Below are 14,777 nucleotides of genomic sequence, written 5' to 3'. Positions count from 1 at the left end.
TGCGCTGAAGAATACACTGGCCCTGTATATTAATGGTGGGGCGAGGCAAGAATACCACAAGAAGTCGCTGAGATGGAGTTAAGAGAAGGAGTAAAATGATTATTTCCCCCTCATCCTAATAAGGAAATACAAAGCAAATCAAACTGTATTCCCTGAATTTGTATTCCATTTCTGGGAGAATATCTCAGATTCCGAAAGACTTCAGTCAGCCATCTTAGCCGCGGCCCGCGTGACCCCCTTCCCTCTCCTGAGAGGAAAGCTTCGTGTCAGTTGGAGCAAGGGTAGAAAAGCGCATTCAAGAAGAGAGGAAGAAAGTTATCGCGCTTTTCCTTTTAAAGTGATAATCTCACAGTCACTGGAGGCAGGACCAGAGAGTTCCTGTTGATGATTTTCAAAATAAAGGTCTCCAATTAGTTCCATTATGATTATTATAATAATTATAATTTTGGATACACAATAAATTACATTTTATATCAGAAACATGACACATATGCAAATCATTAATCTCTTGATTACAAACAAATCTTATTTCATATCATATAATACAGCTGGAGAATCTGGTCACTTCCTGAAAATGAAAGTGGGCTTTTTGATATGTTGACAGAGTCAGTGGTTAGAAAAAGTTAAAGGAAATTGAATTGTGGCAGTGTAGTTTTCTTACATTCTGTTCAAAGGAATTAAACGTTTTTGTCCCCCTTTTTTTTATGATGTGCCTACGGGTGTCAACATCACTGAGGATACACTTGATTCACTATTTCTACTCACACATAGTACCAGGGATGAATGTTAGAGAACGGGAAAAAACAAAGTCATTCTGAAAGATATACAGCGGCTTGCGAAAATATTTGGCCCCCTTGAACTTTGTGACCTTTTGCCACATTTCAGACTTCAAACATCAAGATATATAACTGTACTTTCTTGTAAGTATCATCAATAAGTGGGAAACAATCATGAAGTGGATAACACTTTATTGGATATTTTAAACTTTTTTAACAACTAAAAAACGAAAAAGTGGGTGTGCAAATTTATTCAGCCCCTTTACTTTCAGTGCAGCAAACTCTGTCCAGAGGTTCAGTGAGAATCTCTGAATGAATCTATGTTGATCTAAATGACTAACGATGATAAATGAAATCCACCTGGGCGTAATCAAGTCTCTGTATAAATGCACCTGCACTGTAGTAGTCTCAGAGGTCTGTTTAAAGCGCTGAGAGCATCATGAAGAACGAGGAACACACCAGGCAGGTCTGAGGTACTGTTGTGGAGAAGTTTAAAGCTGGATTTGGAAAACAAAGATTTCCCAAGCTTTAAACATCCCAAGGAGCACTGTGCAAGCAATAATATTGAAATGGAAGGTGTATCAGACCACTGCAAATCTACCAAGATCGGGCTGTTCCCCTAAACTTTTAGCAGTTAAAAAAGATTAAAATATCCAATAAAGTGTGTTCCACCTCATGATTGTGTCCCACTTATTGTTGATTCTTCACAATGAATTACAGTTTTATATCTTTATGTTTGAAGTCTGAAATGTGGCAAAAGGTCACAAAGTTCAAGGGGGCCAAATAATTTCACCACTATAAAAACAAAAAAAACATTCAGATTCAGATATACTTTATTGTCATTTGTGTACACGTGTATACAGAACAAAATGTCGATACATCTGACCCGCACAGTTTCCTTAAACGTCACAGATTAGAATTTTAGCGCAGCAGTTCGTCATCTCGTGGTTCGATGTTAGTTCCAGTTGAAAATCGTCCAGTTAATTGTCCAGAGAGCGAACGTTGGAGAAGAAAATGGATGTGAGAGGAGTTTTGTAGGGTTTAGCCTTTAGCCTAGCGGTTAGCCCGGCCCGACAACCTCGCTTCCCCCTCCGGTCACACCGCTCTCTTGCCACTCTGCTTCGCTGCTTTGTAGGCCGCTGGGTCTTGTTGACGTAGCAGTCTGAGGCTAAGTAAACACTCCCGAGTGGTCGTAGCACCGAGCGCTTGATTTCTGGATGATCGCATATCAAGCAAAAAAACTGCGATCGTATATTAATCTACGGTTTGAGTTGACTTTGTTCGCCGTCAAAACTGAGTCAAAGACTTGGTTTTATGACCGAAGTGTAAAAAACTCTAGCGAGCCGATGTAGCCGCAGCCGAACAGGCGCCAAAACATGACAACTGAAACAACTCTCTGGTTTATCTACAAATATTTGGACTTTGCGTTTATTTACATCATTAGTACATGGATAAAATCTATACATATTTAATAGGCATAATCAAATTATTTAATTTATTCATTTCCTGTGCCGCTTACCCTCATTAGGCATGGCAGGGGACACCAGCATTTGCAGGGCACATGGAGACATACAACTATATCTTACTTCCATCTATGCATGTTTCTGGAATTTGGGAGGAAACCGGAGTGCCCAGAAGAGAATGGTGTGATAATGAGAGAAAATCCAATGCTTTTTCTTATGTAATCTGTTTCACTCTGGTCTAGTTGTTAGGTTTCAGTGTTTTCACTGCTGCAACCCAGGTTTAATTTCCCTTGTATACATTGTTTTATGATTTTGGTCAGCGGTATTCAAATTTCGTGCGCCTTACAGTCCAGTGCTATGATAAATATATTTTTTGGGAGTGTGCTTCTCAATCGAGTCTTATAGTGTGGAAAAAAATAATAGTTTGGTTTTCAGCCAGTGTTAGGTTTTCAGCCAAACTTTGGTAAAACTGAGTTTAAAAAAAAATAAAATAAACAGATAATTGACCATCTCAGCCGCTGTCACTGTTGAGTAATGTGAGAAGTAAATCAGTGATTAGCACTCACATCGTGATAATCAATTTGAGGTCTTGCACTTCTTTATCGACTTGAATCATGTTCAACTAATCTTATATATTTTAAAGCGCACTGTGGAAAATCCACAAAGCTCGGTTTGCATCCCATTTTAAAAAGTGTTTTCAGTATTGTCAAATGAAATGTCAGTGTAACATAGCTTTAGGTTCCAGTCTTTTCTGGTGACATTTGAGCTCTGCAAGGACACAAAATGACTGTCACAGCCAGTGTTCAATTGCCTTGTTCTGCCATGCGTGTAAGGTAAAAGACCACATACCCACAAATAGATGCACATTGGCAGGCTCAACATACACGACAAAGGTGTTGTAGTACATAAAAAGTTGAGCAGTGGATGGATGTATTAGAAACAGGAACCATACGATCTTCGAATAAACAACAGTGTGTTCAAAGCAATGGACTTTTGAATGCACGTTTATTTTGGGCTCTGATTTGAATACACATCAGATATGTGTTTATCATTCTTTTCAGAATTTCATTGGCTAACCAAAGTTTAAATCATAATTTTCTACTGGCTAAATGTGTCATGATTGCCGATTGAGCTGTGGTGGTTTAATTGGCGCCAACAATTCGGACAGCTGTCACTCACTTTTTAAACCCCCTGCTTCAAAGAGGAACCCGTCAAATCGTTATGCGAACTGTTGCCTTCAGCTCAGTTAGCCTTTTCGTCCGACTCCGTTTTTGCCCTGTTTTTTTTCTGCCTGATCTTGGTTGCCAACCTGTTTCCAGACCTGATTACGCCCCTTTCTGCCTGCTTGTTACCTGACCTGTTTTGCCCCGTTACCTGCCTGCCCCCTGCTACCGACCTTGCTTACGAACTCGACATCGCCTTTGATCTCCAGTTCCGGCCAACGACTTGCTATTCCCACCTGTCTCCGATCCTCCTCACCAGACATGGAAGTGCCACTTCCGCACAGCTCGCTCCTTTTGTCTGTGAGCCATCGGATCGTGGAAGCAAGCCCTATTCTCTGAGAAAACAAGCGCTATTGGGTCCTGTGTTGGTTTCTGGTCTGTGATAAAATTTATTCGGAGCAAAAGGAGGCGATCTCTGTTTTACCAATACAGGCCCTTACACATAATGCAGGGTGTGGACCGTGAAAAAAAGCCTTGCACGCATCTGCCTCACAATTATTGCAGAGTTTGTGTGTTCTCACTGTCTTTGCATTGGTTTTCTTTCATTGCCCAGGTTTCCCTTTCCACACATTAACAATTAAATCAAACTATTTAGACATTTGAAATTGCATAAAGGAGTGAATGTACTGTAACTGTGTTAGTTCTCTTTCTATATGGGTTTTGACTGACAAGCAATCACTGCTGTATGAGCACAATCCCAAATTAGCTCTGAACAACCTCTTCAAGAACAGATGCAAATGTGCAGTACATTTTATCAATTTAAAATGTTTCATGTTTCTTAGACCTTTTGGATTTAAATATTAATAACTTAAAAGTTCATCTGTGCTTTGCATAAAAATAGAGTTGTCACATTTGCAGAGGTAGACCCAAATGTGGGGAAGCCTGAATAGGGGCAGGTGTGCTCACGAAAGGATGGTTCATTAACAAAAACAAGGAACAAACAAAAACAAACCAGAAACAAAAAACTAATTTAACATGGTAACAGAAAACATGATGAAAGTGGCATAGAATTGGCAGTGATCCGATCCCGTGTGTTGTCCAAATGCTCAATAAATGGGGTCATCTCCCTTTGGAAAGGCTCATGTTATGTAGAATAAATGCTTATATCAAAGACTTTATTTACATACACACACACACATATATATATATATATATATATATATATATATATATATATATATATATATATATATATATATATATATATATATATATATATATATATATATATATATACAAATCTATATATGTTTTGTTGTTTTATTAATCACTGTGCCAAATAACACCCAATGTCCCTTTAACAGACACAATTCATCATTCTTGAAGGTACCATTAACTTCACTAATTGGCGCTCAGACCACTTTCTCAAGTTCTCCTGCAATCTTCCTGGACTTTAAAAATTGATTGAGTGTGCACTTTCTTAAAGCGACAGTATTCTATATTTAGTGCCTCCTAGTGGTTGAATAAAAACGTTCCTACAGCAAAAAGAAAAACATTGATTTGAATACTGGGCAAAAATACATGAAGTATCATACCAATGTTAGTTTTCCTAAAAAATCATAGGTCGAGAAATTTGAGTTTCTTCTAAAAATTGGAATCCCATGCGGAAGTCGACGCCATGATAGTCTGAGGTCCAGTGCTACGGGTGCCCAGAGCAACAAAAATGCTATGTGTCTTGAATTTTACGCGAAGCTCTGTGATTTTGCACAACTTTGACATATGTAACATATTATGCATTATGCTTTGGCTGAATCCTACCAATGGCAAGACAAAAACAAGATAAAAATATAACGAATAGATACTTATGTTCTCTCTCAAAGCATTGAGAAGTCACAAGGTATTATATTTGGAATTTTAATCTGAAAGTCTAAAAATAAATCTCAGATGGACGACCACACATATTCCCATCGCTCCCAAACGAAAGTGTCTCAAACAAAAAACAGCGCAACAGTACAAGGATTTATCTTGGGACTGCATTTCCAAGATTTCAGGGGGAAACTACAGATGAAAAGTGATACTGCCTTCGCCAGCTATTTACCTGACCGGTAAGAGGACTTTGTGTTTTGAAGAAAAGATAATGCCACTTTGTGACCTCTTTTTTTGTTTTGTTTTTAAATATTGAACTCATGTTTTTAGCATTGTTTTCCTGCTGCTAGCCTTTGTGTTAGCCATGTGCTTTCCGAAAAAAGTCTGTTTTTTTCCTCGTATTTGTTGTCCGCGAAGCTATACTATATGCATACTATATATATCTATATATATATATCATATTATTAGCTTTAGCTTCACCTGTTTTCTCTCAACTACAGTAGTAGCAATGTTGTTTTTGTGTGACATGATCACATTGCCTTTGTATGACAATTGTTTGTGTCTGTGTAAGACAATTTGTTATAAATATGGTGACATGCACTGCGTTGTTAATTTTAGGCATGAAAAGTCTGGTGATGAGTTCAACTCCCCTAAAACCACAGACACACCTGGGGTGTGCAGCATTTCCAGTGGGACAGACAGGCATTATTTACCCTATTTCGCAATAATAACAATAACTACATTGACGCACAAAGTTCTGAATCTTAAATTGTCCTTGAGCACACCAAAGATGCTTGTATTTGTATGTACATTAAAAGACATACCCTCATATTTTCTTCAATAGCCTGAGTGAGATACGGATTGCTGAAGAAGATTATGAAGAGGAGACAGATAATGACCTCAGGAACAGAATGGATACCTGTCAACCTCAACGGCTCCATGCCCTTACAAACTGTCGTATTTTCCCTTACAAAATCCCAAAAAATCTTACAACATATTTTTTTTTCAAACGTGTTTATTTATGTAGTTTAACATGTTATATTTTACATGTGTTTCGTTATATCATATATATTGTTAATTAACATTTTGTTGTGAGATACTGAGTTGCTCGAGATTAATGAGGTTTATTATAAAAAAGTTAAAAAATAAAGCAGCTTGGATGTTCACTGTAGAAGGAAAAAATAGATGCAAATATAATTTTCTTATTCAAATTATTAATTCATTTTCTGCATTAAACTGTTGTTGGTAATATACTGATTAAAGGGATAACCAAAAACCTGTCTTTTTTCATTTTCTCCTTTTATACTGTTGAAGATAAGACAAATTTGTTGAATTGTCTCGTACGTGTTCAAAGAAATGCAGGAATCAAAATGACATAAGAGGGAGTTCTTTTTATTGATACACAATTTCAACAAGAGACTCAGCGAATCAAAGATATGCGTGTGTCTTTATAGTTTTCAACATAGCACGTGTACCCAGTTTGGCCCCGTCCCTTTTCACGCCTGAAGGCGTACATGCCCAGGGTTCCATCCTTATTTGGAAGTGTTTTTAAGTTTATGCCAGTTTATGTCACCTTGCCCTTTGCCGTTATCTGTTGTCCTCCCTTAAGGAGGATTGTTTATACTAATTCGTCTGCAGAGACCTTCGCGAGATGTAAACAACATTTCTCTTAACTGTAAGCAAGTCTTTCTACATTTCTTTCTAAATGTATGCAAATCTATTCTACAAATGCAAGTTTATTTTCTACAACAATACTTCCTTTTTTTCATAACTTCTTTATACAACATAATAATTAGTAATATAATGCATCAAAGCAAGTGAGCTGTTTGAGAGCCGGCTGTCTTTGATGAGTTGAGCCGAAAAAAGCCGGTTCTCTAAAGAGAGACGGACTTCCTTTCACTACACAACTACCACGGAATGATGCATGATGGGAAATCCCCAGGCGCCATACGCATACGCACAGTAACATCAAACCGCTCGCTTCGTTTGCAAGGAAAAAAACGATACCGAGATAGAGGCTACCGCGGCGAACTCATTTGACTTGATTGATTTGGTGTATACCGGATGGTACCCACAATTGACATTAGCGTTTTTCCGTACGGATTTTCTTGTACGTCGTACATGTCTTAAAATACATAATAAACATACTTTGTATGGCAAAAACGTACAGGTTGACAGGTATGAGTATGTTAGTAATGGCTTGTTATTGGGTTCGAACTCTATTCTCCTAAATATTATTTATTATACTATTGTGTCTTTCAGTATAGACTGGCAAAGGATTGTTCTGCAACATATTCAACTGGTCATGAGGACAAAGACAGGTCAGATTAAGACACTAAAGCATTGATCTCTCTGCAGTACGTAAATACTCAAAAACTACTATGCATATTTATATGATGGTGTAAAATTGAATTAATCCATCTGCTATACAGAATGGGAAGTGCAACATCAGTGGAAGTTTTTAAATCTAGACTTGAGACCCACTTCTATTCAATAGCTTATGATTGATGCGAACCTCATACTTTTCTTTTCTTGTCCTTTTCAGGTGGTTGGTGAAATGAGGGAGTAGGACATATCGAGATGAGTCAGGGGACCAGCGCCTCGACCTGAAGCATGTCATCGTCTGCATCGACCAGAAGAGATGGGAAGCTGCATTGCTGCTGTCATGGTCTTTTTGGACATTTTTTTTTACACATTACCTATATTTTGGGGATTAATGCTGACTATGTTTTGTGTATTGTTACCCAATCCAAATTCTATTGCACCATGGTCATCCTGGAAGGGGGATTACCACTTGTGAGGCCCCTTCTCAAGGATTCTCATTTTCCTTTTGTTGGTTTTGAGTTTTTCCTTTCCTACTGAGGATAACGCTAACTGGAATGGTGTAACTGTAACCTTTGAGACATTTTGTGATTAATGAATAGAACATGTCCACTTTAATCATGGTAGAAAACTGCGCCATCTCTAACGATGCATTTATAAAGTGAAAGCTTTTCTTTAAATTGTAAATGGTCTGCATTTATATAGCGCTTTTTAAGTCAATTAAGACCTCCCAAAGCGCTTTACAATGTTCACTGTGAAGTCTTTATATATATTTTGTGTAATTCTCTGAACATTCCCCTAATATTCACTGTCTATATATCTTTTGCTGTTTTAGTCTCATGACTACCCAATGATTTGTCAGTCTAAAGTCCACCATACTTGTACTAAATAAAACCGGCTGCGGAGAGGAGGAGGAGGAGGACGATTGTGGAGCCGAGAACACATCCACTGTGTTTCTCCCCGATTCTCCCCCGCTGCAGCGGGACGAAAATGTACATTGTCTCTGCCTGAAATTCCTTTTATATCTGATGACCGGCCACACGGGGTTTACCCACAATGTGGACCCCACGTCACACTTACCCATTCACATGCAAGGCGCCGACCTGCGTATTGGGGGCACTGGGGATTCAGTGTCTTACCCGTGGACACTTCGACATATAACACGGAGGAGCCGGGAATCGAACCTGCGCTCTCTTGATCCCAAGAGGAACGCTTTACCTCCTGAGCTAATGCCGCCCGTTAAGAAACCATGTTAAACTTATTGAAACCAGTACACAGTGACTCAATCTGTTACTGTAATTTGGTTCAAATCTGGATTTGCAGGACTTACTGTTTGTTATGATAATGATGATAATACTGATCCGTTACAGTTGACACATGTTGCAATGACACAACAAATGGTGTCTATTCAAACAGTCTAAAACCAGACTTGGCCATCTTTCAACCATCTGGGTTAGTAGACTGTCTTTTTCATCCTGGGGCAATTCTGCGATGACATTTTCCATAAAAGTAAGTTGTATGTCAAAAGACGTTGCAAACAAACATGACGCTATGGTCTGCATATTGCACAAAAACAGCCACAAATAAATCACAATAAGAAGTTAATATATTTCCATTGCCCAAGTATCACGTCCTCTCCCTTCGTCTTGCTCTGCCTCTTTGCCGCCCTATTTGGCTTGGTGTTTCAAAAGTCTGCACAAAGTGATGTAGTGGGTTATTTTAGTGTAGTTAAGTTGCATGTTCGAATGTGAACAAAGCTATTAACATTAGCAGCAGTAGTATTGACAGTGGCACTAGAGTATTGTCTTGCAATGCGTCATTACACTTTCTATTGTAATATCTTTAAATAAATTGAAAGTTTATCAGTCACACTTTCTATGAAAAAATGACAACCAAAATATTAGAAAGATGTAACTGACTTCAGTCATCACTTGCGGGAATACTAGAAGTTGATTTGAGAGGACATCAATGGCCAGGTACATTTGAGGAAAGCATGGTGCTATTTGTCCACCTGGAGTTTACGTCACTGCCCTTCGCTTGCACCAGACAACACAGTGCCATTTAGATCACTAGGAGGCACTAAATATTATGTACTGTGCCTTTAACAAAACTAGTTCAGCTCATCATTTGGTTTTAATGTCATTCAAGTTAAAAAAAAACATACTAAATATAAGCCGTCAAACTGATGGGGGGAGGTCTGAGATGCGGCCACTTTTGCTCTGTATATAAAGCCTATTATGAGAGTGAGTCGGAAGAACTGGAAAATACCTATTTTCTGTTTGTGAACATAATTGTTTTACTATTGCTCTTTTTTCTTCACTTTTTAAAACACTGAGAAAAAAAGGCCTGTGCTCACATTGTAACCCATCATTCTTTATTGCTTTGTATGAGGTTTTGCATCATGATGTGCTCATCAGAAATAGGAATGGAACCGGATACAAAGATCTTGGTGCAAAAAAATGTTGTAAATTGTATTTTTGTATGTATAGAGATGAATATAAATAATACAAAAAGGTCAAAGCCATAAAGGTAATGCAAGACAAAAGCAATACATGACTGAATTTTTAGGCTTTGTTTTCAAGTTGATGTTTTTCTTCAACAAAAACTAAGAGTATTAGTATTTCATACACAGTCAGTGTCTGAAACTTTTCACAACTTGAAACATAATAAGACGACTAATCGCAAAAAAAAAGCCGTTGTTGCAAAGTATTAAGGGTTGATGATCAGAATACTGTATATAACAGACCAAAACTGTGAAATTAAGTTTATTATAAATCTACTTGTGCCCTGCAACTGGCTGGCAACCAGTTCAGGGTGTCCCCTGCGCACTGCCCGGAGATAGCTGGGATGGGCTTCAACACCCCGTGACCCTACTGAGGATAAGCGGTGTAGATAATGGATGAATGGATAAATCTACTTATAAAATTCTTTGCATGTATACGACATCACTGTTTTCCATCTGCATCAGTATGTACCTGTATTTACTCATCTTCATTCATGCAATGTTTGCGTTGCGTCACCTGCTACAAGCCAAGTGAACTCCTCTTTCCACGATGCTTTTTTAATGTACGTTTTGTCACAAATTTTGTTAGCTTCTTTCAAATCTTTCTTCTACGACTGAGGTTTTGGCTTTATTCTTAACCACTCATCCATTTTTCTTGTGTTCTCTGTGCGTCTACTTTGGAAAATGATATGAAAATGCGCAACCTTATAATGCTTGGGAAAGTCTGGAAACACAAAGTTATTCGATTCAAATAGCCAAAGGATCCGAAATTCCGAAATTTCCAAACTGAACAAGATTTCGAAATCGGAGTAAAGCAAACGAGTTTTTTTTTCTTTCTTGAAAAAGTTGTCGGCCACCAGGGCAGAGACATTATGTAAGCTGTACGCCCGATGTAAAAAGATGCACACCCTGGGCAGACGTTATTTTAGACATTAACATAGTTTGCGGGGGCCCTCTGCGTATTTTTAAATACAGCGGGAGCCAAACTGAGTCTGGTTGTGGTTAATTTAACCCCCTAACGTTCCAACAGCACAGATTCACGATGTCACCAGTTACTTAAATATATCATGCCACTGGAAAGCTTGGGATTCAAGATATGACCACCATATTAAGATTTAATTATCACAGAAACATCACGATCAGTCTGAAACAAGATACCCGAAAACTAAAAAGCCAGAGTAACTCACCAATTACGTCCCCTGGCCTTCATGATATTAGTTGATTGTATGCAACCATGGCCTTCTTACATCCGCAAAAGTTTAGTAAACCCAACCGTGTAAAATATTTACTTTACAACACGCGATAATGCCAACAGATTCGTTAGTAATTTGTTAGTTTCGTTCCAAAACTCCTCTTTGAAACTACCCAGACCCATCAGATGACTCTCAGAATTCCCAGTGGTCCTGACCTTTCGACTAACACCACTCATAGCCAATAGCACGCTTTTTTTTTGTGCTCAACAGCCAGCAATATCCTCAGCCAGTACTAACCAAATTTGATGATGACACATTGGTTAGCCAATAAAAATCCAAACAAAATTTTATGCCATTTCCAGGGGTGTAATCAAATAAGAGCCGAAAATAACGTGAGCAGGGATATCTGTGATTCATTATTACGTGCAAGTGTGCACATTCATTGATATGACCCCTGGAAATGCCTAAACCTACCTTTAGAAACATTTGTAAAATACAATGTTTAGTTTTTCAGATTACCGTAATTTCCGCACTATAAGGCGCACCGGGTTATAGGGTGCACCCCCCAAAAATAGTTTTTGGTCCTATATTTTCCATACATAAGGCGCACCGGATTATAAGGCGCTACAATGGGAACATCGACAAAACAGTCAGATAGTTCAGTCAAACTTATTACACCCTTAACATTCCGAAAGCTTGCAAAGAAGCAAATACGTGTCTCAGACATGTACGGAAACAGTGTCTGTACGATGTCACCAATCACTCAAATGCATTGTTCCAAATATCATTTGGAAGGTTAAAGTCTTGGGATTCAAGAAATGCCAAACATTTCTTAGTTTCCATTTTATTTTTTGCTGGCAACTGTGTGGACAGCAAAGTAAGAATTTTATTGTGCAGGGAAACGGGGTTCTTTACTGTGCATATGACAATAAACACTTTGAATTGAATTTAGTTTAAAAATAGACTCATCACAGAAACATCAAGATCGTTCTAAAACAAGATACCGGGAAAATATAAAGCCGCATAGCTCACCCAAGCCATCACGTTCAATAATGATATGTAACCATGGTCTTCTTACAACCGTGAGTGTAGTAAATCTAGGAGAGTAAAATATTTACAAATACAAAATAGTAAAAAATGTTTTCTCTATGTCGTAGTGCAACCCAACGTGTGATTCACATTCATCTTTTTCGGCCAATTGCAGGCTTTGTTTCGCCGCTTTAGCCTATGCGAGCCTGTAAATGATAAAAAGGATCCGCCCCTCCGGATAACTTTAGCCAATAGTGACTGATTCAAATGACGATTGACACATTGGTTAGGAAATGAAACGCCAGTATATAAATCTCAGCATACACCGCAGACTACATCACCTCCGGAGGAAAATCTAGTCGGCGGCTGCTTGCCTTAGTTGCAAGACTTTGCGACTTAATATTGATCCATAAATAAGGCGCACTGAAATTATAAGGCGCATGGTCAGCTTTTGAAAAAAAAAAAAAGGCTTTTAGGTGCGCCTTATGGTGCGGAAAATACGGTAATCAAATTTGACAAGGTACCAAGTAAGGCTTCTAGCTATTGTGTCACCTACTTTCCAGCAAAGATGCCCGTGCTACACTTATTGCCAGGCATTTATTTGAAAATGATAATAATAATAATAATTCAGGCGAGAAGTGTTGACTCGATAACTCAATGTTAGTACTTAAGAGTCATACCTTCAAAAGAGACTTTCCATGCTGCCCTGCACCTACTCTTCACCTTCCCCTTCCGACAGTGGCATGACGTTTGTTCGGACTACCAAAATAATACACTATCCCTGCGTTTTGAAAATAGGTTCTGTTTGAATTTTTGGCTTTTTATTTAGATTTTTTTATTCTGTTCGGACTGATTGCAATAAAAATGGTTCCTTAGTGACTTTTAGTGTTTTTGTGTTTTGTTCTCTTAATTGATACCTACCAACTTATATGTTTTCCTCTTACTCTATACATTTTTTGATCATCTCAAATTTTGTACGACATATAACAAATTTTGTTCAGTTTCAGAACATAATTTGTTTGTTAGACCGATCTCATCTTGCCCATTTTGGCTCTTATCGCCTCAGTCACTGGTAGCAGATGACAAAGTCATTGCAGATTGCTAAAATTGTGCTTAAAAAGGGGAATTTCAAACATTAATAAGAGGTTTAATTTTCTGAGGTTGAAAGGTATGTGTTGATGAGGAATCTTTTTTTGTTTATGGTCCTAAAATAAAAGTCTTTTTGAGAGAACTCCCGCCTTGCTTCCCTGAATTAGAGCAAATCCTGACAACTCAGTGTCAAAGAAGAGCAGGGTCCCCTGACAAGTGAATTGTTGAAAACATAGGAATTGTCATTGCCATTAGCTTGGTTTCTTAAGACAGTCCTTTTTGCCTTTTTTTTCTTGCCGGCCCATAGTTTAACCCCTTCACTGTCAGACAGCCCGCCGGCGGGCCAGGAAAATTTTGATCGAAAAATGTGTGTCATTACTATGTCACCAGTCACTGAAATATGTCCTGCCCAATGGCATGAGAATGCATAAACTCTGGAGATTCAAGATATGACCATTACATAAAAGACTCATCACAGAAACACCAAAGTCTGAAACAAGATACACAAAAATATAAAGCCAAAAAAAACTCACCAGTAACATCCACTGGTTGTCCTAAAATTTGTTGAATGTACGTAAAAATAGCTTTGTGGCATCCAAGACAATCCAAAGAATTCAATCGTGTAAAATATTTACTCCAAAATACACGATAATGCTGACTGATAAATTTCCTTCTTGTAATATCCTTGTTTCGCTCCTAAACTCCCCTTTAAAAATGAACAGACTCATAAAATTATTACCAATATGGTAGATAGCCTCTGACCTTTTGATTGACACCTTTCTCGGCCAATAGCAGGCTTTTTTTCACAGTCCACAGCCCACATTAGCCTATACGGGCCTGTTAAATAAAAGTGAGATTGACTCCAGTCGGTCCTAATATCTTTAGCCAGCAGTAACCAATTTGAATGATGATTGACACATTGGTTTGCCAATGAAATTTACAACAGTTTGTGATTCATTTCTACACACATTTATTATGCGCAAGTGTGCACTGGTTTGACTTCTGGGGAAACGAAGAGCATGCCTATACCGTATAGAAAAGTTTGCCATTCAGAATGAACCATTAATATCAGGGGTTCCAACCTTTTTCAAGCGGAAGCCTTTTGGAAAAATAAGTCAAACATTCACAACTCTTTCACAATAAATGACAACAACTACAACAACAATGTCTAAAAAAATTGGCCAAAGCAAAATACAATTTTTGCCACTTTTGGAAACGCCTAAACCTCCATCGAACATCCATCCATTGTGTGCACCACTTTTATCCTCAGTAGGGTCGTGTGGGTCCTGGAGCCCATCCCAGCTATCTCCGGGCAGTGCGCAGGGGACACCCTGAACTGGTTGCAGGGCAGACAGATACAGACAACTCACTCG

The sequence above is a fragment of the Urocampus carinirostris genome, chromosome 1, assembly GCF_059441175.1.
Source record: "Urocampus carinirostris isolate Australia breed hairy pipefish chromosome 1, RoL_Ucar_1.0, whole genome shotgun sequence".
Classification (NCBI taxonomy): domain Eukaryota; kingdom Metazoa; phylum Chordata; class Actinopteri; order Syngnathiformes; family Syngnathidae; genus Urocampus; species Urocampus carinirostris.
Note: the sequence above shows the minus strand (reverse complement) of the source record.